This window comes from Bombina bombina, chromosome 6 (assembly GCF_027579735.1).
Source record: "Bombina bombina isolate aBomBom1 chromosome 6, aBomBom1.pri, whole genome shotgun sequence".
NCBI lineage: Eukaryota > Metazoa > Chordata > Amphibia > Anura > Bombinatoridae > Bombina > Bombina bombina.
The window spans coordinates 792,342,717-792,365,733 of NC_069504.1; the positions used below are offsets into that span (position 1 = coordinate 792,342,717).

Below are 23,017 nucleotides of genomic sequence, written 5' to 3' on the forward strand. Positions count from 1 at the left end.
TTAGGGGCAATGAGTAGCTTAGGTTTTTTTAGACGTAGTTTTTTTATTTTGGGGGGGTTGGTTGAGTGGGGGGTTTACTGTTAGGGGGTACTTTGTAATTTTTATATGTAAAAGAGATGATTTCTTTAGGGCAATGCCCAACAAAAGGCCAAGTGGTTTTTATTTTGGGGGGATTTTTTTATTTTTATAGGGTTTATTTTTTTAGGTTTACATTTTTTATTTTGGATAGCTTTGTTTATTTTTTTCTGTAATTTTACATTTTTTTTTTTTTTAATATTAGCTTTGGGGTTTGTAGTTTTTTAAACATGGGCAGTCTTATAGCCTAGTAAACCTATAAATACATAAATACATATGTGCACACAAATATATATACATATACATTTTTAAAGATGTATATGTATGTATGTATGTCTATGTTAAAACACTTTTTTTTCCTAACATCTGAGATCTCATATCTTTGAGCCCTTATAACTTTTGTGTGCAATATTTTTTTTAAATAATTTTTATTAGCCTGTGTTATTATGTGTGTAACTGTACTTTGTAGTGTATTTTTGGTGTGTTTTTGTGCAACTTTTATGTTTCGTGAATCAGTTAACTAGAGCTCTGAAGTCACAGTAATCATTCTAGCGTAAATCGCAATTGCGCTCAAGCGATTGCGTTTACTTTCAACTTGTAATACCAGTGGTAAACACGTTGAGCATAACCACCCATGATAAACCCCTTATAGCTCTGGCACAAATGCTTGCGCACCACTTGTAATCTAGCCCTAAATGTGTACATATGATTTTGGTTTAACAATATACGGCTTCAGAGTGCATCATCTCGGAGATCTTTAAAATAAATGTATAAGAGCGAGCGCTACATGAAATGCAGGAGAATGATAAAGAGTACATTTGAACATTGGATTGCACTTCTAAGTATAGGTTAAAGGGACAGTATACACTAATTTTCATATAACTGCATGTAATAGACACTACTATAAAGAATAAGATGCACAGATACTGATATAAAAATCCAGTATAAAACGGTTTAAAAACGTACTTAGAAGCTGTCAGTTTAGCTCTGTTGAAAAGGTAGTCGGAAAGCCCACTGCAAGTGGAAAATAAGACCCTCCCCCTTCTTTTGCATATGAAAAGACCATTTACACAAACAGGAGCAAGCTGGAGAAGGTAGCTGACAGTATTCAAATAAAACTTTGGGGCTTGGTTAGGAGTCTGAAAATCAGATCAATGTTATTTAAAAATAAGCAAAACTATACATTTTTAAAAAAACTAAAAACTTTATGGGCTTTATAAATAGATCATCTATAAAACATTTATGCAAAGAAAAAATGAGTGTATAATGTCCCTTTAAGTGAAAATATGATGAAAAGAACTGTATGAGATGAGAATTAGTTCTTAGATCTCATGAGTCCCTTTCTTGCCATTTTATCTCAGCTAGGTGAGAAATACAGCAACATGTAATAATAAATTACATTATGACAATCTGCATTATAATTTCACTGGTATTTCCTAACTAATCCACGTCTGTATCTTTACCTAGAGCTTCCATTAAAAGCATGACACTGACCCTTTCAAGTTTTAAAGAAAAATGACTCACAAAAAATAACAAATTATCTGTTCTTCAAATGTCTATTTATCACAAAAGTGCTTGTTGGCATCATGAAGACCTTCTCTATATCTGGTGGGATTAAATAAAGAATTCTACATTGTTGAAACAGTGAGATCACTGGTTATTTCTGCTATTAAACTAACTCCAAGTAATTCCAGTCACTTCCAATTGTACAATACATGAAACTTTGATTTAAAGTGAACAGCAATTTGCTATATGTTTATATACATATATGGCCGGATTACGAGTGGAGCGCAAAATTGCGCTTTCGCAAGCGCTATATTTGCACTCCACTCGTAATACCGGTACACGCAATTGTGCGCTGGCATTTGAAGTGACCCGCAATGCGAATGCGACTTCTCGTTTGCATTGCATGGAAGCTTTACACTCAATAGAGCGCACTTCTATAGGCTCCAATGGGAGCCTCATTCTCATGCCGTGATACACGGCATGAGAACCTAGCACATAGAAGTGGGTAAGTCACGAGGCGATGGGCAGCAGATTTTAAATATATATGTATATGCTTATATACATATATATTTATGTGTTTATATGTGTATATACACATTAACACATAAATATATACTGTATGTATATAAGCATATACATATATATTTACAGGGAACACAAAGTTCCCCATAGACCGCAATGTATAGGCACTTTTCAGAGCCGTTTTTTTTTCTAACACCCTACAACTTCCAAATTTAACCCCTAAAAACTATTTTGTGCAGTTATTTTTTATTAGCTACAATATACTTTTTTTGGGGGGGCAGTTGGTGGATATTTAGAAAATTAACCACAGATCTGCTAATTGCTACTGCGAGCTTGCGGTAGCATTAACCAGCCACTTGTAATGGCTGAGTATTAATCATGCGCAAGTAAACGGGCGAGTTTGCCGTTTACAGGCGTGCAATAAATTAGCGCTAAACTTGTGATCTAACCCATAGGGGCATATTTATCAAGCTCTTGATGCCCCTTTTCTCCGGCGAGCCTTCAAGCTTGCCAGAAACAAAAGTTATGAAGCAGCGGTTGAAAGACCGCTGTTCCATAACCTGTCCGCCTGCTCTGAGGCAGTGGACAGAAGTCTACAGAAATCAACCCGATCGAATACGGTTGATTGACACCCCCTGCTAGCAGCCGATTGGCCGCAAATCTGCAGGGAGCGGTATTGCAACAGCAGTTCACAAGAACTGCTGGTACAATGATAAATGATAAATGCCGAGAGTGTATGCTGTCTGCATTTATCGATGTGCAGCGGACATGATCTGCTATATCGGATCATGTCTGCTCGTACCATAATAAATAGGCGCCATAGTATTTTCAGCTATTGTAGCTGCAAAAACCGGCTACTTTGATGAGTGTGTGTGTGTGTTAGTGGGGAGTACAAAATTAAATTAAAACTGCTTCTATTTTTTTTCACACACAAAATATATATAGGAATTTAGGTTTAGGAGTATTATGTATAAGCATCCCTTCATTCCTTTTCAAAAAGGGGTTTTGATTCATGGAATAGACCTCCAACAGAGGTTTTAGCGATAGATATTCTAAGGTAAGGAGGTATTTTCCAAGACAGGTAATTTATAGTTAACTAAAATTCATGAAGTTGAAATTTTCAGCCAATTTGTTTCTACTTTTGTTAATGCAACTAAAGTTATTTTCAACCATTCTTATACAAAAGAGTTCTCCTTTCAGACATATAAAGGTGTTTGCTTTTTCTGCGGAGTGCAGCCAACAAGAGCAATGGCGTGCTTAGTCAACACAATGAGGTAGCAGCGGGATAACAGGAAGTGAAATCAGATACAAGTTGAAAAGGTGTGGTAAAAAAGTTAAAGAGTTATAAATCTTTGAAAAACCTATACCAAAAAAAATATGTAGTATGAAAAGAAATATTAAGTACTGTATTATAAATTCACTTTTTAATAAAAAATCCTTATATTAAATTCTCCATTAACTAGCAGCAATGACTGCCTATAAAAGAGGCGGATTATTGCACAAAGTCTGCACCGTGCTTCATCCAATCATGATTGAGAAGGAGTATTCTAATTATAATATTCATTATGCTATCTGGTGCCCAAAATCGCATGCGCAATAACAAAAATTGGTAAACGCATACACACTTATTATCAACCTTCCTGACGGACATCTTTGTTAATCCAAATTAGCACATGAGCAATTGAAGCACCACAATCAAAATTGCATTTATATTCCTTGCTCTTTAGCCTAGGTGTGTTTTTGCTTTTGATTTTCATTGTAGGTAAACTGTTTTCACATCCAAAAGTTCCTCTTTTATTTCTTAACTCTTTCTTAATATTTATGAGGTGGCCTGAATTTGGGTCTGGGAAATCTAGTTACCATAATTATATTATATTTCTTTGTAGTGCACCAGCAAATTCTGCTGAGCTATACAAGGTTAACATTTGTTATGCCCAGTTGCTACATCAACACAGACATTGTTAGAGAGCTGTTTCTGATAAATAGATCAAATCTGCTTGCGCTGCCACAGCAACAAAAAGAAGGTTATAAAGCAGGATACAGAGTGTGTATAAAAAACTTTATTGTGTATTTTATCATGAAGCTAAGTACAACTGTCATGTCTTTAAAGGGGCAGTAAAGTTAAAATTAAACCTTCAAAATTTAGAAAGAGTATGCAGTTTTAAACAACTTTTCATTTTACTTCTATTATCTTATGTGCTTAGTTCTCTTGGTATTCTTTGTTGAAAAGCATACCTAGGCATGCTCAGGAGCAGCAAAGCACTACTGGGAGCTAACTGCTGATTGATATATGCCTTGTATTACTTGTATTCAGCTAGCTCCTAGTAGTGCATCACTGCGCTTTCAACAAAGGATTCTAAGAGAATGAAGCAAATTTAATAACAGGACTAAATTGCAAACTTGTTTTAAACTGAACACTCTGAGTGTTATGTCCCTTTAAGAAAGAAAATATAATTTTAAAATAAAATCATTAAAAGAACATGTATCACAAATAAACATACCCACCTTTCTAAGAAGGGATAAATCATATGTCATTTAGGTTTAAATGTAAACTATTGCTTTTCATGTTTGTGTTTGATAAGCACTACTGTTACTGTAATGCTAGTACTGAATTTGTGCCAAGGCATTAGTAAATGTATATTGTAACTGCATATTATTTTCCATTTTTGTCACTATATATAATCTCTCCTCAGCCGCAACAAAGGGTTTGCTAATTGGTCAAATTTACCAAGAACTGAGAACAGCTAGAAATAGCGTAATTAATTATTTTTACTTTTTTTGCTCTATTGACTTCTATGGGGGAATACGTGAACGCGCACACAATATTATAACTTTGGCTTTTTGCGCTCATCAGGTTAGTGCGCGAACGAAAACAGTTTACTTTCATAAGAGCGCAACCCAACGAGCTCAAAAAGCTTACTTCTAGCGCAGCGAACGCTCAAGCGGGGGTGTTAAATAAAAAGCTCAAGTGAGGGGAAGCTGGTAAGGATGAAAACTCTTAATATAGAGCTAAAATATACTTTTGAGTAGGTATTAAAAGAAACCATACCTCCTTTGGGATAGATTACAAGTGGAGCACTGGCAAATTTGCCTTTTTGCAGGAGTGCGATAAGTAACCAGCCATTACAATTAGCACTTATAAAATTAACCAGAGATCATATCTCTGGTTAATTTTATAAATATCCACCAAATTGCATATTTTTTTTAATAAAATAACTACAAAAAGCATTTATAAGGGGCTAAAGTTAGGGGATGTGGGGAGTTACAATAAAAACGCCACTGAAAAGTGCCTTTACATTGCGGCCTATGGGGAACTGTGTGTTCCCTGTAAATATATATGTATATGCTTATATACATATATATTTATGCGTAAATATGTGTATATAGACATATTAACATATAAATATATATGAATATAGTCATGTACATTTAGATTTACAATTTGCTGCCATTGCTGCGCGACTTACCCCCTTTGCTGCGCTAGTTCTCATGCGTGGAGCCTATGGAAGCGTACTCTCGTGAGTGCTTCCTCACGTGTAATACCAGCGCAAAATTGCGTGCGCTGGTATTACTCAGTTGAGCGCAAATATCGCTTTCGCGTAAGCAATATTTAACCCTCAACTCATTATCTGGCCCTTTATATTTTAAATGCAGTGTTTTAAAAGCATTGCTGAAGATCATGTTTTATTGTTCCTTTAACGCAGAAATTGTATGGGATTTTCTCACAGGAGAGAACAAATTTGCTTTAAAAGTACATTACACACTAAATACATTTCATGCACCTCCCTGTAATGATGGGTGCTGCCATTTTGTAAACTATGTTTCACTGCAGGTATCTGAAGAAGAGTTGTTGCAAATGTGCAGAAATGTAAGCAGTGAAATACAGTGAAACCTAGATTTCAATATGGTGACACCCATGATTTGAGGGAGGCAGGAGATAAACTTAATAATATGCTTATAAAATGTATTTTGTGTTTAATGTCCTTTTAAGCAATGTAAGCCAGTGATTATCAAGTAGGATGTCAGGACAGGTGAGTTTCATAAGGGAGTCACAATTTTGGACTACTGATACCAGATAATAAGCATTTGTATGGTTATGCACGTGCAAGAGACAACTGTTTATGATACAAGTACAGCTTTTACCATCACATTATAAAATACAGATACAGAAAAGTGAGAAATATTGCAGTCTGTTATATTGTTATACCAGCAACTTAATTTAGACTGAAAAAAATATTTTTAAAGTAGTTTGATTGCAATAGTTAATTATTTCCTATCTTTAATACTGATCAAGTTTTGACTGTAGGGACTATAAATTACCAGACATTATTATAACACCCCAATTTTCAAACATTTCAACAGCCCTTATAAGGGTCCATGACAACTTAAATACAGTTATCATCTGGTGTTTTTTGATTGCCCCCTACTGGGAAAATTCTACATAACAACAAATGCATTGTCAATGCCATTTAATTATATATTATTAATTTTTTTTTCAATTCAAGTAATGCAAGTAATTAATTTCCAAAAATTGGTTTAGAATTTCAAAAAGTGTTCACCTCCAATCCTTTAGTGTCTAAAATAAGCCACAGTTGTAGAATATGATTAATGGGACTTAAATTAGATAATAAAAAATGAGCCTAGCTTTTTCATACCTCGGATATAAATGGAAACAGGTGGAACTGGAACCCCTAATATGCAAGTGAAGTGTAGTTATAAACAAGTAGACAAAACCAACAGAATAATTATTGTAGTTTTTGAAAAATGTCAGCAACCTATTTTGGGCTGGTTTATAAATTGAGCGCAAAATATCACTTTTGCAAAAGCAATATTTGCGCTCAACTTAGTAATTCCAGAGCACGCAAATGTACACTGGTATAGTATTACAAGTTAGGTGCAAAGCGAATACGACCTCACGTTTGCATTGCATGGAGGCTTTCCATAGGCTCCAATGGGAGCAGCAAACGGGTTACGTAGGGCAGTCATGGGCAGCAAATATAAATATATATGTATATTAATATATACATATATATTTTTGTGTTAATGTGTGTATATATACACATATTAACACATAAAAATATATGAGTATAAGCATATACATAATTTTTATTGAGAACATACAATCCCCATAGACTGCAATGTAAAGGCACTTTTCAGTACCGTTGTTTTCTAACACCCCACACCTGCCACTTTTAACCCCTAAAAACTGCTTAGTGCAGGGTTTTTATTTTTAAATGCTAATATTTTTTATTTTGTAAAAAGCATTCACACATTGTTTTGGAGGCAGTTGGAGCACATTTTAAAAATGAACCAGAGGTCTGACCTCTGATTAATTTTTTGAGGGCTAATTGCTACCGCAAGTTCGCAGTAGCAAAAACAGCCACTTGTAATGGCTGGTTATTTATTGCGAGCCCAATGAATGGCCGAATTTGCTAATTTACTGGCTCATGATAAATTAGCACTCAACTTGTAATCTAGCCCTTTACTGTCAGACATTCATTTCTCACTTAACTATTGTGCAGGTCACACAAGTTTGGAAAATATGACATCACTGAGATGGCTTCCAGCACTCACAAGCACTCTAGATCTTTTGGAGAGGATATATATAAAAACTTGCATTTTTGTCTACATATCCCAGAATGCCCGAGGAGTGCTGGGCTCGTGAAACCATCTGGTTAAAATTCCTTCCCAAACTAACGTAATCGCAGAGGAACACGAGGACCTCTTTCCTGCCACAGTCTCAGTGCCAAAAAATACTCAACTTTCAGCAGAATTTCCTCCCTCTGTGTTTTACAAAGCCAGACTTTTAGCAAGTAGTTAACCTTGACTAAACATACACCACCCAAACAAAACACAGGACCTAATTTGGGCAAAAAAACTAGAAAAGGAATGCATGATTTCTCTTTGTGTGTACAAAAAATGTCCTATGTATAAAATAAACCATCAACTAATTTGTCTTGCATGAACAAATAATAATTACATCTACTTTATGCTGGGCTGTAAATGTATTTATATAAATATTTATCTTCTAATTATTGTAAAAACTGCAATACTGGTGACTGATTTGTGCAGATATCAAATATAATACCATTTGGCTTTGTGTCTTGTGTACAGATTTTTTTTTTATTAATCATCACACCCACTGTAAAATGCATTCTTGAAATTAAATAATTATTATTAATAAATTAACTAAGAGAAACAAATGTTGTGTCATAAATAGGGATATGAATCCCAAAATTGTTCTTTCATTTTCAGATAGAGCATGTAAATGTAAGCAACTTTCCAATTTACTTTTATTATCAAATTTGCTCTGTTCTATTGCTATTCATTGTTGCAAAGAATACCTAGGTAGGCACAGTAGTAGCAAGGCACTATTGGGAGCTAGCTGCTTATTGGTGGCTGCACATATATGCCTCTTGTCATTGGCTTACCTGATGTGTTCAGCTAACTCCCAGCAATGCACTGCTGATCCTTCAACAAAGGGAACAAAGAGAACAAAGCATATTTGATAATAGAAGTACAATGGAAAGCTGTTTTCCATTGTATGCTGTATCTGAATCATCAAATAAAAACATTGGGTTTCCTGTTGCTTTTAGAATAACAAAGCAGTACAGGTGGCCCTCGGTTTACAACGGTTCAATTTACACCGTTTCAGAATAACAACCTTTTTTCCCCAGACTTCTATTGAAAAGCATTGAGAAGCAGTGCATTTATTAAAATAGCCAGTAGGTGGAGCTGTCCGCTTGTGTTGCAGCAAAGCCAAGCAAGCTGAAATTAATCAGTTTAAACAGACCTGAGCTATCAAGCAGATTTCAAAGGAACAATATCTTCCTGTCTATAAATCAGTCCAGATTGGAATGCATAGAAAGAACTGTTTGCAGAAAAATGCAAGTGAAGTCTGTGTTGTGTGATTACTTCATTAGGTTTATAATGCTGTTTAGCAACTGTTTTTGTTCATTTAACTTAGTTTAATTATATATTCTGTGTTGTGATTATTTTATTAGGTTTATAATGCTGTTTAGCATTTAAAGTCTTCATTTCAAAGCTTTAAAAATAATGTATTAGGTGTTACTTATGATAATTTTGAGAGGGGCCTGGAACCTATCTCCCTCACTTCCCATTATAAACTGGGTTTCAATTTACAACGGTTTCAATTTACAACCATTCCTTCTGGAACCTAACCCCGGCATAAACTGAGGGCTACCTGTATTTGAATTAAAAATAGCGATTTTTTTGCTATTCTGTTTATATGTGTATATATATATATATATATATATATATATATATATATATATATATATATATATATATATATATATATATGTGTGTGTGTGCATTCTATTTTGGCTTATGAAACTTTATGTGACTGACTCCTAAATATTCTTACAATAAAGACAGACCATAGTCCAATCACATTCAGTTTGGTTAACTTGTGCCTAGTTAAAGGGATAGGAAAGACAAAATTAAACTTGCATGATTCAGATAGAGCATGACACTTTTAAATTCACTTCTATTTTCTAATTTACTTTGTTCTATCTGTATCCTTTGTTGAAAAAGAATATGCATATTTCATACACTAATGGAAACTAGCTGTTGATTGGTGGCTATACATATTTTTCTCTTGTCATTGGATATCCCTTTAATCCTAATATAGTAAACAAACAATTCCACAGCACCTTCCTTTTTAACAAGATTTATTGAACTTCTTCTCCCATGGAGGTACAAACAGATTACTGCAACGTTTCAGGAGGTTATCCCTTAATCATGCTAATGGGCCTCATCTGTTTAGATGCATTTATAGGTCTACATATTAACCCATTGTATATTGTTACAAAGTGAATCATATCACTAAATACTACCACCTAGTGGTTACATTTATTATTACACATTAAATACATTTATAAAATTTAAAAACAATACACTATTTCCTATATAAATATAGATGGAAAAATGTTAACTTTATTAATTTATACATTATTTTTAATGCACATTACAGAAATACTTTGAGGTCACGCTCTCTATTGATGCCCTTAGGAATTAATGTATCCAATGTATGTATCCAATAGGACTCCTTTTGTTTTAATACCTATTCCCTATTATCACCCCTTCTTAGTTTATCTACACCATCAATAATTTGCCACCTCAGTTGACTGATGTTATGACCTGCACTTAAGAAATTGCACGATACAGGAGCTTCCTGATCCCCACATCTCATATTGGACCTGTGTTGACTCATCCTATCTCGCACCTTCCTTGTGGTCTCTCCAATGTAAATCTTGGAACATGGGCATTTGATTAGGTATACGACATAGGATGAGTCACACGTATAGTGATTTTTAATGCCAATTTTTTTCCTGTTTGTGGATGTTGGAAATCTGCCCCTTTGATAACTGCACTACAACTAGCACAGCCTAAGCATGAAAAAGTTCCATAGCTTCTACTCGTGATATATTTTTGTCTTTTTTTAGAACCCAAATAATTTTTAACCAGCATATCACCCAAATTTTGAACTCTACGATATGCCTTCATAGGAGGTTTTTTTTAAAAAAAATTCAACATTTAAATTGCTATTCTTTAAAATGTGCCAGTGCTTAGAGATAATATTGCTAATTTCTTTACTCTTAGAGTTGAATTGTGTAACACATACCAGCCTTTGTTCCTTATCTTTCTTATTTTTAGCAATATTGTTTTCTCCCAATTCCTGTGCTTTTTTAATTTCGCTCCCAATCAATTTCTCAGGGTATCCTCTTTGTTTGAATTTATCTCCCATTTTTTGTAATCTACAATTAATAACGGAGTTCTCATTCACAATCCGTTTTACCCTTTTAAATTGACTGCGAGGAAGGGAATTCCTGAGGGCACTATGATGAAAGCTTTCATACCTTAAGTATTTCTATCTGTCTCTTTTCTGTGCAAGTCCACTTTAAATTTACAAGTATTTTTATTCACATGTATTACTGTATCCAAGAACACCACTTTTTCTTCACGAAAAGTTAATGTAAACTTCAAATTATTAACTGCCTAATTTAATTGTTCAACAAATGCCAATAGGGTACCAACGTCACCCCACCATACACCAAATATGTCGTCTATGAAGCGCCACCATATTTTAGAAACAAACTATTTTCATATACGAATTTCTCTTCAACACTGTTCATAAACATATTGGCGTATGATGGGGCAACAGAGTTTACAATTGCACTGCTGACAATCGTGTGGAGATACAAACCAGATTTAAAGCAAATTATGCAAAAGAAGCGCAAACAAACAGAACGCTGCAGGATAATATTTGCAATATCTAGACTCCAGATCACTATTTTATTCTGTGAAATATTGTTTTGTATATTGAATGATTTGAACTTGTAATACAAAATGTTTATCCTTTGCCCCATTTGTACTTAGGTACTGCCTAGTGTACTGTGTTGACATAGTACCTACATCCAAAACAGAGACACAACATGCTGCGCTCACCTCTGTCAGCTTAGAGAGTGGAAACTGCAGCTGGGAGCAGAAGGCATCTGCCTTCATATTGAAAGAGAACACTGATAGTTTTTCCTCACCATATGAAAGCAAATTGCCAATCATTACAGAGAATGACACAGTCTGTGGCCCCTGATGATTGAAAGTCCTGCAATGCAGCAAAATATTCCAAAGGGATCTGCCACAATGTCGAGCAAGCCGGCAAAATATTCCAAGCTGCCAACAACATTGTTAATAAGCGGCATCGCAGAGAAGCATTTTACTATACATCCCAATCACTGTTCCCTCTAAGGTGCGCACGTTCCCTCTCTGGGAAGCCCAGGCAGAATATCAGGCTGTGCAAAACACAGGAGGAATGTGAAAAGTTAATTTTTTTTTATTTCATCACTGCTGGCCTCCAGGAAAACTGAGCAATAAGACGGCATGACAGAGGCACTGTTAAAAGAAAAAGTCCCTCCGCCTCCGGCGTAGCGCAGCTCGATCTGTTTCCTGTGCTACACTGAGGGGGAAGGACCTAAGCTGACTGACAGCTGTGTGCATAAATCACACAGCGCTCTTCGACACCGGGATAAATCAAACATGGAGAGCAGCAGGCAATTAGCATTTCAAGTGAATGTGAAACAATTAAAAGAATGTCAGTGGAAGAAGCGCTGCCCTCCTCCTGCATACAGCAGACACTAGAAGCAGGTGAGGGCTGGAGATCTTCCTCACATGATATAAGTTTCACAGTTTGTGACAGCTGAAAGTTAGAGGTTAATCAAAAAAAACACACAGGGTCATGAAAAATGTGCACAATGCTCACACAACTTATTCTAGCAAAAGTAGAAGCTTTTTTTTTTTTTCTAATCCAGGATTCTTTGAACAAAAAACAAAACTTACAGATACCCCTTGGCTACCAGAGAGGATTGCAGTGTATTCCTATACAATGCACTGTAGCCCTTTTTGGCAGGCATGGGGTTAAATTATGCTCACAAGTTGGTCTAAGCATCTGAGGAGGTTATGCAGGAGAATGAGGCTTCTCTGTGTCACAAGCTGACAGTTTTGATATACAGTTTGAGCAATAATATCTGTAGTACTGTGTAATGCTATTGCTGCTTTTACAGGGTCTATTTAATAAGTTTAGCTATGTGTGTGTGTATACAGTCATGGCCGAAAATATTGGCACCCCTGCATTTCTGTCAGATAATGCACCACTTCACACAGAAAATTGTTGCAATTACAAATGTTTAGGCATTCTCATGTTTATTTCTTTTGTTTGTATTGGTATGACACAAAAAAGTAGAGAGAGAAAAGCCAAATCTGACACATTCCATGCAAAACTCCAAAAATGGGATGGACAAAAATATTGGCACCCTCAATTTAATATTTGGTAGCACATCCCTTGGAAAAAATAACTAAAATCAATTGCTTCCTGTAACCATCAACATCTTTCTTACACCTCTCTACTGGAATTTTGGACCATTCTTCTTTCGCCAACTGCTCCAGGTCTCTCAGTTTGGAAGGGTTCCTTTTCCCAACTGCTGTTTTGAGATCTCTCCACAGGTGCTCTATGGGATTGAGATCTGGACTCATTGCTGGCCAGTTCAGTACTCTCTAGCGCTTTGTCTTAAACCATTTCTGGGTGCTTTTTGATGTGTGCTTTGGGTCAATGTCCTGCTGTAAGACCCAAGACTTATGACAAAGACCCAACTTTCTGACACTGGCCCCTACATTGCACCACAGAATTTGTTGCTTGTCTTCAGACTTCATAATGCCATGCACACAATCAAGACATCCAGTGCCTGAAGCAACAAAGCAACCCCAAAACATCAGTAAACCTCCACCATGTTTGACTGTAGGGACTGTATTCTTTTCTTTAAAAGCCTCATTTCTTTTTCTGAAAACAGTAGAATGAACGGCTTTACCAAAAGCTGTAATTTTGTTTTGTCTGTCCACAGCACATTCTCCAAAAAGGATTTTGGCTTCCTCAGGTAAGTTTTGGCAAACTCCAATCTGGCTTTTTTATGTTTTTGTGTCAGCAGTGGGGTCCTCCTGGGTCTCCTACCATTTTTTGTTTCAGTGAGTACAGTGTTTGTGCTGTGTAGGAACACTTCAACTAAGGAACCCTACCACTAGCTAGCACTAGTTAAATACCCTACAACTCCCAACAGAGCCTCAAAAAAAGCTGCCCCCCAATCTGCTGCCCTAGGCAAGTGCCTTTTTTGCCTATGCCAAATTATGCCCTTGAGCAAAAATAATAAAAATTCTCTTGTACTTTTGGCAAGTTTTTCTCTAAAATTCCCAGTAGTGAAGGAGTTTAAGGGACATGAAACCCAAAATGTTTCCTTCCTGATTCAGACAGAACATGATTTTAAACAACATTCCAATTTATTTCTATCTAACTTGTTTCATTGTCTTGGTATACTTAATTGTCGATATTAAGGTGCACGTTACAAGGCAAGAACAATAGCTTAACAAGGCATAGGGACATACATCACTGATGAAAGGTGGAGTAATGGTAAAAACATACCAAATGGCAAATAGAGGGGATGCCTTCCTCATAGAAAAGGTAGAATAAGGGAAAAGTGGAGCCAAAAAGTTAGGTTAGGGGTCTTGTGTCAAGTAGGAGGAACAAGCCCCTCTCATATCCCCCCTTCCATACATATTTCCAGCCTACAAATAGGCAGAGGGAGCTGTATTCTATCAGTGCAGTTGTCTTCTGCCACAAAAAATGTGACAACATGACAAGTACATTCTTTATTTATTTGTCCCCTCTTTTCCTGTATTGTTACTCTGAATTCTGAGCATATGCACACTGCAGACTTTATAAGCCTAACCTGCTATATGTATGTTCCTGATTGTACTCATCAGAAACAATAGCATAAGATACTGCAAAACAATACAAGTTTAGTTAAGAAAATTACATTGCCAAGTTTTGTCTACTCCAGTAACAAGTTCAGTTTGGCTTTCCAAAATAAAGCAAGTAGTGTGAATGTTTAGCTACTGAAAAACAATTGTAGCAAACATTTAGGGTTAGATTACAATTGGAGCGCAAAAGCTATATTTGTGCTTAACTAAGTGATACCAGTGCACGCAAATGTGCGCTGGTATTACAAGTTAGGTGCAATGCGAGCGTGACCTTGCATTCACTTTGCATGTAAGCTTTGCACTCACAAGAGTGTACTTCCATAGACTCCAATGAGAGCCTCGTTCTCATGCCGTCAGACATGGCATGAGAACTAGCGCAGCGAAGAGTGTAAGTTGTGCAGCGATCGGTCGCAAATTTAAATATATATGTCTATGATTATACACATATATATTTATGTGTTTATATGTGTATATAAACATATTAACACATAAATATATATGTATATAAGCATTACATAATATTTATTGAGAACATACAGTCCCCATAGACCGTAAAGGCACTTTTCAGTGCCATTTTTTTCCTAACATCCCACACCCACTATCTTAGCGCAATAAAGTAGCACTCCACTTATAATCTAGCCCTTAAATGGTATGTTCATTCACAAGAGAATAGTCCTTAATTGCAAGGTGGTATGTCCATTTAATGGAGCTATCTTAATTTAATTTAAATTAGGCATATTTTCCCTTCTAGATTGCATTCTACTTTAACTTGCTTAGCACTAAAAGGACCACTACAGGGATAGAAAAGTCAAAATTAACCTTGCGTGATTCAGACAGAGCATGTAAATTGAATTCACTTTTAAATGAACTTCTATTTTCAAATGTGCTTTGTTCTCTTGTTATCCCTTGTTGAAAATGAATATGCACATATCTTACACTAGTGAGAGCTAGATGCTGATTGGTGCCTGCACATATTTGTCTCTTGTGTTCTATTCTCAGCAAATTTCTCATTAGGATATATTCCCTTGATTGGCTTGTAACAAAAGAGACTACCGCAGATTCTGGCTCACGGGATGATGTCACCATGGAATGCAGTAACTGGATCAGCCTGGACTGTTTTTATGAATCAGAGAGAATTTTAGTTGATTTAGCTAAGAAATTTTCAAATCCATATTTGGTTGTAAAACTTGAAAAGGTGCTTACACACAATATGTAAAGTAAATTACAAGGATTTAAAAACAACAACAAAAACACTTCTTTTTTTATGAGGGACTCTTTACCTGAGACATAAAAATAGACTAAGTTCTGTTGGCTTCCTGGACATGATAATGTGTGTGAATTTAATTTGCTTTTGAAATCAGGGATCTTAAACCTGAATTAGTTTCTTTTAAGCCTTTTATTGTTCTGGTTTTCTGTTCACAATTATTGGCAATCTAGAAATTAAACCCTGCAGCATCGCAACCAGGAAAAGATGATGGACAGACAATTGTTGTGATTGGATGGATGAGAGATTAAATGGACACTTTCTTTCATGAATCAGATAGAGCATGCCATTTTAAGCAACTTTCTAATTTACTCCTATTATCAATTTTTCTTCATTTTCTTGCTATCTTTATTTAAAAAGCAGGAATGTAAAGGTTACCTGCCAGCCCATTTTTGATTGAGATCCTGGGTTATGCTTGCTTATTGGTGGCTTGAATGCATCCACCAATAATCAAGCACTATCCAGGGTGCTGAATTTAAAATGGGCCGGCTGGTAAGCTTTACATTCCTGCTTTTTAAATAAAGATGACAAGAGAACGAAGAAAAATTGATAATAGGAGTAAATGAGAAAGTTGCTTAAAATTACATGCTCTATCTGAATCAGGAAAGAAAAAAAAATTGGGTTTAGTGTTCCTTTAAGGGGTGAAATATAAATTTGGATGTAAGATCTTGGAACCCAACTGAGATGACTAACATGTGAAAAATTCTAAGAGAAGAGTATGGGGCCCAGGACTATTGTGGTACAGTGACAGACGCAGATTATTACATAGGAAGAGGTACCAGGGCAGAATAATCAGCCTCACTATCCTGACCCAGCAACACTATGTGACCGTCCCCCACTGCAATTATCCGTAACACCAATTCTCAATCACAAACTCCTACTACACCTAATAAAGCACCCCACATAACCCCTGATGGAATACCCCCTTAACACCCAATGACCCCAACACACATCACAGTAAAACACCCCCAGCACCAAAGAACAATTCACATAAACCCTCACGGAATCTTCCCATAACCCATAGGAAGTTAAAAATGAAATATATATGGTTCAGTTAGAGCATGCCATTCTAAGATGTTTTTCAATTCACTTCTATTTTCAAACTTACTTTGTTCGCTTTCATTACTTTATTGAAAAATAGTATGTACATATCCTAAACTACTAAGAGCTAGTTGAAAGGGACAGTTCACCCAAAAATGTTCTCCCCTTTAAATTATTCCCAATTGTCCTTTTTACCTGCTGGAGTGTATTACATTGGTTACAAGTAGCTCCTTTACTCCAATTTCAGCATTTGAAATAGCTGATTTAGTCTGTGGTATCGCCACCTATACTGAAAGTTTTCATACTGGAGTCTCAGCTATTGAATAGCCTAAGTAAACACAGCCAGCAGAAAAAGTTACACTCTCAGTGGGGTGCAGGATAGTAAAGTAATAAAATGATCATTTTCCATTGTTCTCTCTATGTATTGAGCTTTGGTTTTCCCACAAATATAAGATAAGGAAGCAAGTGTGTGTACACAAAGTGATAACATAATGAGATCTGATATTACCTTTAAAGTGACAGATTACTCAAAAATGTTCTCCCCTTAAATTTGTTCCCAATGATCCACTTTATCTGCAGGAGTGTATTACATTGTTTACAAGTATTCCCATTACCCTTATATTGGCAATTGAAATAGTAGATTTTCCCTGTGGTATCCCCACCTATCTTGAAAAATTTTGGCCTCAAGGCCAAGCTGTGTAAACACAGCCAGCAGAAGAAATTACACTCCCAGGAGGGTAAAGAATATATAATGTAATGTAATGTATATGTACACAATGTGATAAAGTAATGAGATCTGATTGTACCTACAAGCTAAACCCATTTTATTAGGTTGTGGCTTCAAAAAACAAAACCAGCTAATTAATTTTCACAAATAAACCTTAAAAAGAAAATGTCATACATTTTATACTCTGCAGCTGGTAACAAAAGTAATTGGAAGCACATTAAGGGAAACACTATTTTATAGTATATTGTCCCTTTAAAGGGACATTAAACCCAAACTTTTTCTTTCATAACTCAGATAGGGAATACAATTTTAAACAACATTCAAATTTACTTCTATTATCTAATTTGCTTCATTCTTCAAATATCCTTTGTTGAAGAAATAGCAATGCACATAAGTGAGCCAATCACACGTGGCATCTATTTGTAGCCACCAATCAGCAGTTACTGAGCCTATCTAGATATGCTTTTCAGCAAAGGATATCATGATAATGAAGCAAATTAGATAATAAAAGTAAATTAGAAAGTTGTTTAAATGTGCATGCTCTATCTAAATCATGAAAGAAAAAATGTGGGTTTCATGTCCCTTTAAGTTCAACCCATTGTAATAGGCTGTGGTTTCAAAGCACAAAACCAGCTACTTCATATACACAAATAAACCTGAAAATGCAATTTCTTATATATTTTATACTCTGCAGCTGATATAACAAGTAATTTAAAATACATTAATGGAAAACAATTTTACAGCGTACCGTCCCTTGAAGATTGGTGGCTACAAACATTGTCTCTTGTTATTGGTTTACTAGATGTTTTCAGCTAGCTACCAGTAGTGCATTGCTCTCTAACATATCAAAGCATTTTCTTTCTTCACTTTTATGTCCCTTTAAACCATTCAAATGCTAAATAACCTCAAGTAATAAAACTTTGTCACTCTCTTTAATCTAATAAAGTCAGAAGCTCCTTGAAGCCCTCTTCATTACTGACAATATGGACATAATCTGGGGTTTCCTCCTGTTTATCTTCTTACTTCAAGCAATCCTGATTGGTTAATCTGTTAGCCAATCAGGACTGTAGTGGGAGGGCCCCCTATCAAAATTGCTTCCTCACACTCCTCTAAGTATCTGCATCTTGTTGCATGTTATTCTTTTCATAATTAAAATTAAATCTTGCCATTTGAAACATATTGAGTGCAGTCACAGAGTGAATTCATATTGAAGAAACTGTTTGCTATTATTCCTATCCTATGACAAATGATCTATTGTTTAAACAGCAGGACATTGATTATCAAGCAAGATCATCACCATAGAAACTTGTTTGAAAACAAACATCAGTTCTCATGATAAAATGTTAAACACACATCAAAGAAGTAAACTTAATCAAAAAATTCTAGATAAGAGGCACTCCTAGAGATGTAAACATATTTAGCCAATAGACTACAATGGAACCAAAGAAAAGGTTGTGATAACGCATTGCTTCTGGTTTTATTGTGCAATGAGAAGTGTCACCACATAATGCTAGCTGGAACATTATCAAACATATCCATAACCATAAAAAAATCAATAAATCCCAGCCTACGAGTCTTGGAAATCTTACAACAATTTTTTTTTTTATTTGTATATATTGCTTCACCATATGTTATACGTATGATAGGTAAATCAGGAAAGTCTAAATGTAAATCCACTCAAATTCACACATACCCCATCCACCATACACATCCGTTCCATACAAAAAAACATGGACTAATACAGAAAATAGATTAAATAAAACAAATGTTGCAGCACATTATAAATTTGTAACCATAACACCCCCAGGGCGTCCCCAGGGGGTGAAGACCAGCACCACCTGCATCAATAAAAAAATACAAAGAAAAAAAGAAAAAAGAAAAAAAGTCCAGTATCAAAAAAACGAAACTCTCAGCCTTTGTGCAAATCGGGAAAATTCCTTCTTTACAGATAATGTAGCAAAAAGATTATCCAGGAAAGTCAACGAATACAAACAGTCTCGCTCAACTCTGCTTCTCTGAGCGCTGTAACTGATAGAACTGTCACTTGTGTATTTCACAGGAAACCATATGTGCTTGTGGCACTTGTTGTATCAATCGTAGTAAACTTGTGGTTCTATTGCAGTCCCTTAATTGTACAAAAGGAAATTGCTACATATATTTGTAATCCTCAATTTGCAGGACTCGTCGAGAGCCAGATACACATAACACACCTGTTATTTCTTAACACATATATTTTCAATGGTGTTATATATATAAGCATCAGTGCTGTGCATATTAATGGCCCTCCATTACAGCTGACGTGTGTTTGGCCACAGTCTCTTGGTATAATTGGCCTTATCAAGGGAGATATAACTGAAATAGTGATTCAACCTCACACCCTTTAAACTTCACTCACAGTGTATTAGATTATCAGCATTATGTAATCCAATTTCAAGGTCTGCACCTCGATCAGACATAGATTTCACACTCTTACTGCATTACGTAACTCAGATCTTTCATGATTCTCATATGCAACACATGCCGATAATAAATGACAAGTAACTGTGTTACCTTATTCTTCGTCTGCTTGTTTGCCGGGTACTACTGTGAGACTAATCACCGACGTCCCCTTTGGTGTGGAAATGGATCACTTCCAAATTGCTCCAATCTCACCTTATTCACCAATTCTGCTCACCGCAATCCAGAAATGTGGCTCAAACAACACGAACATTAGAAGGTGATGGCGTCTTAGTGATTCCGACGCGCGTTTTGGAACTCTGCCCTTTCTCAAGGAATATACAGGTGATTGTGTGAAGGTGCTATTTGAGCCATCATTGCCATGTTTCAATTGGATGTTCAGATCCACACCCTCAATTACATCACACTCCATTCATACGTAACATCCATTCATTTTTAGTATGGGATCACGGATTTGTATTTAACCCACGAATATTTCACAAAACCAAAAAATAACTTATGGTTTATGTCATGCTATAGTCTGACTCACAGTTTTCCTACGATATGTTGTATCTCCTCTATATTTATCCGGATCACCAGATATCACTCCAATCATACCGCATCACATGAAACGCTGCATCTAGTGGAAATATATAATGAAAATATAACAGTAACCAAGGCTATCCCAACAAGATCCCGACATCTCCACGTTGACAAAGTACATGTCGCAATTCCCTATTATTTATCTCTTTCTCTGATCTAACTCACAAGTGTCTTAAGAAATGTTTTGTCCTATCTGTATTATACGAACCACCATATTAAACTTCCATAATACAGCCTCAAATTAAACGCTGTATCTACTAATAATGTATGGTTGAATAGTAACCCCGGGTATCTCATACGGACACAGACATCTCTACATTGACAGAGTACAAATCACATGTATGGAGTGTGCCCAGGCGCCAGCAATACAGAGGCTAAGGTAAAAGTGTGAAATGGTAATTTATTACATAAAAAAGTACAAGGTAAAATCACAAGGCTCAAATTTAAAATACTAAAAATACAAATTCACAAATGCATGGATCCACGCTGTATTAACATAAAGACATAATAAATGATAATTTAAGATATCCGACGATACATGCTTGAACAGTAGGTAATGTATCTATACACACAAAAAAATATACAGGGAGTGCAGAATTATTAGGCAAGTTGTATTTTTGAGGATTAATTTTATTATTGAACATCAACCATGTTCTCAATGAACCCAAAAAACTCATTAATATCAAAGCTGAATAGTTTTGGAAGTAGTTTTTAGTTTGTTTTTAGTTATAGCTATTTTAGGGGGATATCTGTGTGTGCAGGTGACTATTACTGTGCATAATTATTAGGCAACTTAAAAAAAAACAAATATATACCCATTTCAATTATTTATTTTTACCAGTGAAACCAATATAACATCTCAATATTCACAAATATACATTTCTGACATTCAAAAACAAAACAAAAACAAATCAGTGACCAATATAGCCACCTTTCTTTGCAAGAACACTCAAAAGCCTGCCATCCATGGATTCTGTCAGTGTTTTGATCTGTTCACCATCAACATTGCGTGCAGCAGCAACCACAGCCTCCCAGACACTGTTCAGAGAGGTGTACTGTTTTCCCTCCTTGTAAATCTCACATTTGATGATGGACCACAGGTTCTCAATGGGGTTCAGATCAGGTGAACAAGGAGGCCATGTCATTAGATTTTCTTCTTTTATACCCTTTCTTGCCAGCCACGCTGTGGAGTACTTGGACGCGTGTGATGGAGCATTGTCCTGCATGAAAATCATGTTTTTCTTGAAGGATGCAGACTTCTTCCTGTACTACTGCTTGAAGAAGGTGTCTTCCAGAAACTGGCAGTAGGACTGGGAGTTGAGCTTGACTCCATCCTCAACCCGAAAAGGCCCCACAAGCTCATCTTTGATGATACCAGCCCAAACCAGTACTCCACCTCCACCTTGCTGGCGTTTGAGTCGTACTGGAGCTCTCTGCCCTTTACCAATCCAGCCACGGGCCCATCCATCTGGCCCATCAAGACTCACTCTCATTTCATCAGTCCATAAAACCTTAGAAAAATCAGTCTTGAGATATTTCTTGGCCCAGTTTTGACGTTTCAGCTTGTGTGTCTTGTTCAGTGGTGGTCGTCTTTCAGCCTTTCTTACCTTGGCCATGTCTCTGAGTATTGCACACCTTGTGCTTTTGGGCACTCCAGTGATGTTGCAGCTCTGAAATATGGCCAAACTGGTGGCAAGTGGCATCTTGGCAGCTGCATACTTGACTTTTCTCAGTTCATGGGCAGTTATTTTTGCGCCTTGGTTTTTCCACACGCTTCTTGCGACCCTGTTGACTATTTTGAATGAAACGCTTGATTGTTCGATGATCACGCTTCAGAAGCTTTGCAATTTTAAGAGTGCTGCATCCCTCTGCAAGATATCTCACTATTTTTTACTTTTCTGAGCCTGTCAAGTCCTTCTTTTGACCCATTTTGCCAAAGGAAAGGAAGTTGCCTAATAATTATGCACACCTGATATAGGGTGTTGATGTCATTAGACCACACCCCTTCTCATTACAGAGATGCACATCACCTAATATGCTTAATTGGTAGTAGGCTTTCGAGCCTATACAGCTTGGAGTAAGACAACATGCATAAAGAGGATGATGTGGTCAAAATACTCATTTGCCTAATAATTCTGCACTCCCTGTAATTTCAATATGGTGTCACAAATAGAAATGAATAAAAAATGAATAAAAAATAAATGAATCAAACGTGAATCAAATTAGTGTCCTAAAATTATCCTAAAATTATCCAGAAAAATCCATAAGGCAAAAAAAAAAAAAAAAACTCAAAAACTCCAAATGTCCAATCAAAGTGAAATGTTAGAAACAATGTTAGAAAAAATTGAGCAAAGCTGCAACAGTGTTCCAAAAAATGCAAATATCCAAAAAGAAAGAGTGATAGAGGTGTCAGTCCTGTGAAGTAATTAGTGCGAGAGTTTAGTCTACGCGTTTCGGCCCTCTCTGGGCCTTTATCAAGTCTTGATAAAGGCCCAGAGAGGGCCGAAACGCGTAGA

At 36.1% G+C, this 23,017-nt stretch overlaps 1 protein-coding gene across 2 annotated transcripts in view; it reads right to left on the reverse strand.

The window, feature by feature from the left end:
- Positions 1 to 23,017, reverse strand: part of LOC128663668 (four and a half LIM domains protein 1) — a 148,529-nt gene that overhangs the window by 110,129 nt on the left and 15,383 nt on the right. Inside the window, exon 1 of one of the 2 annotated variants that reach the window (XM_053718109.1) lies at positions 20,449 to 20,472. The exons of the other annotated variant lie outside the window; for it this stretch is intronic. The gene's annotated coding sequence lies outside the window, so the exon portion shown is untranslated. Of the gene's footprint in view, positions 1 to 20,448; positions 20,473 to 23,017 lie in introns of those variants that run through there. 2 annotated transcript variants of the gene reach the window in all.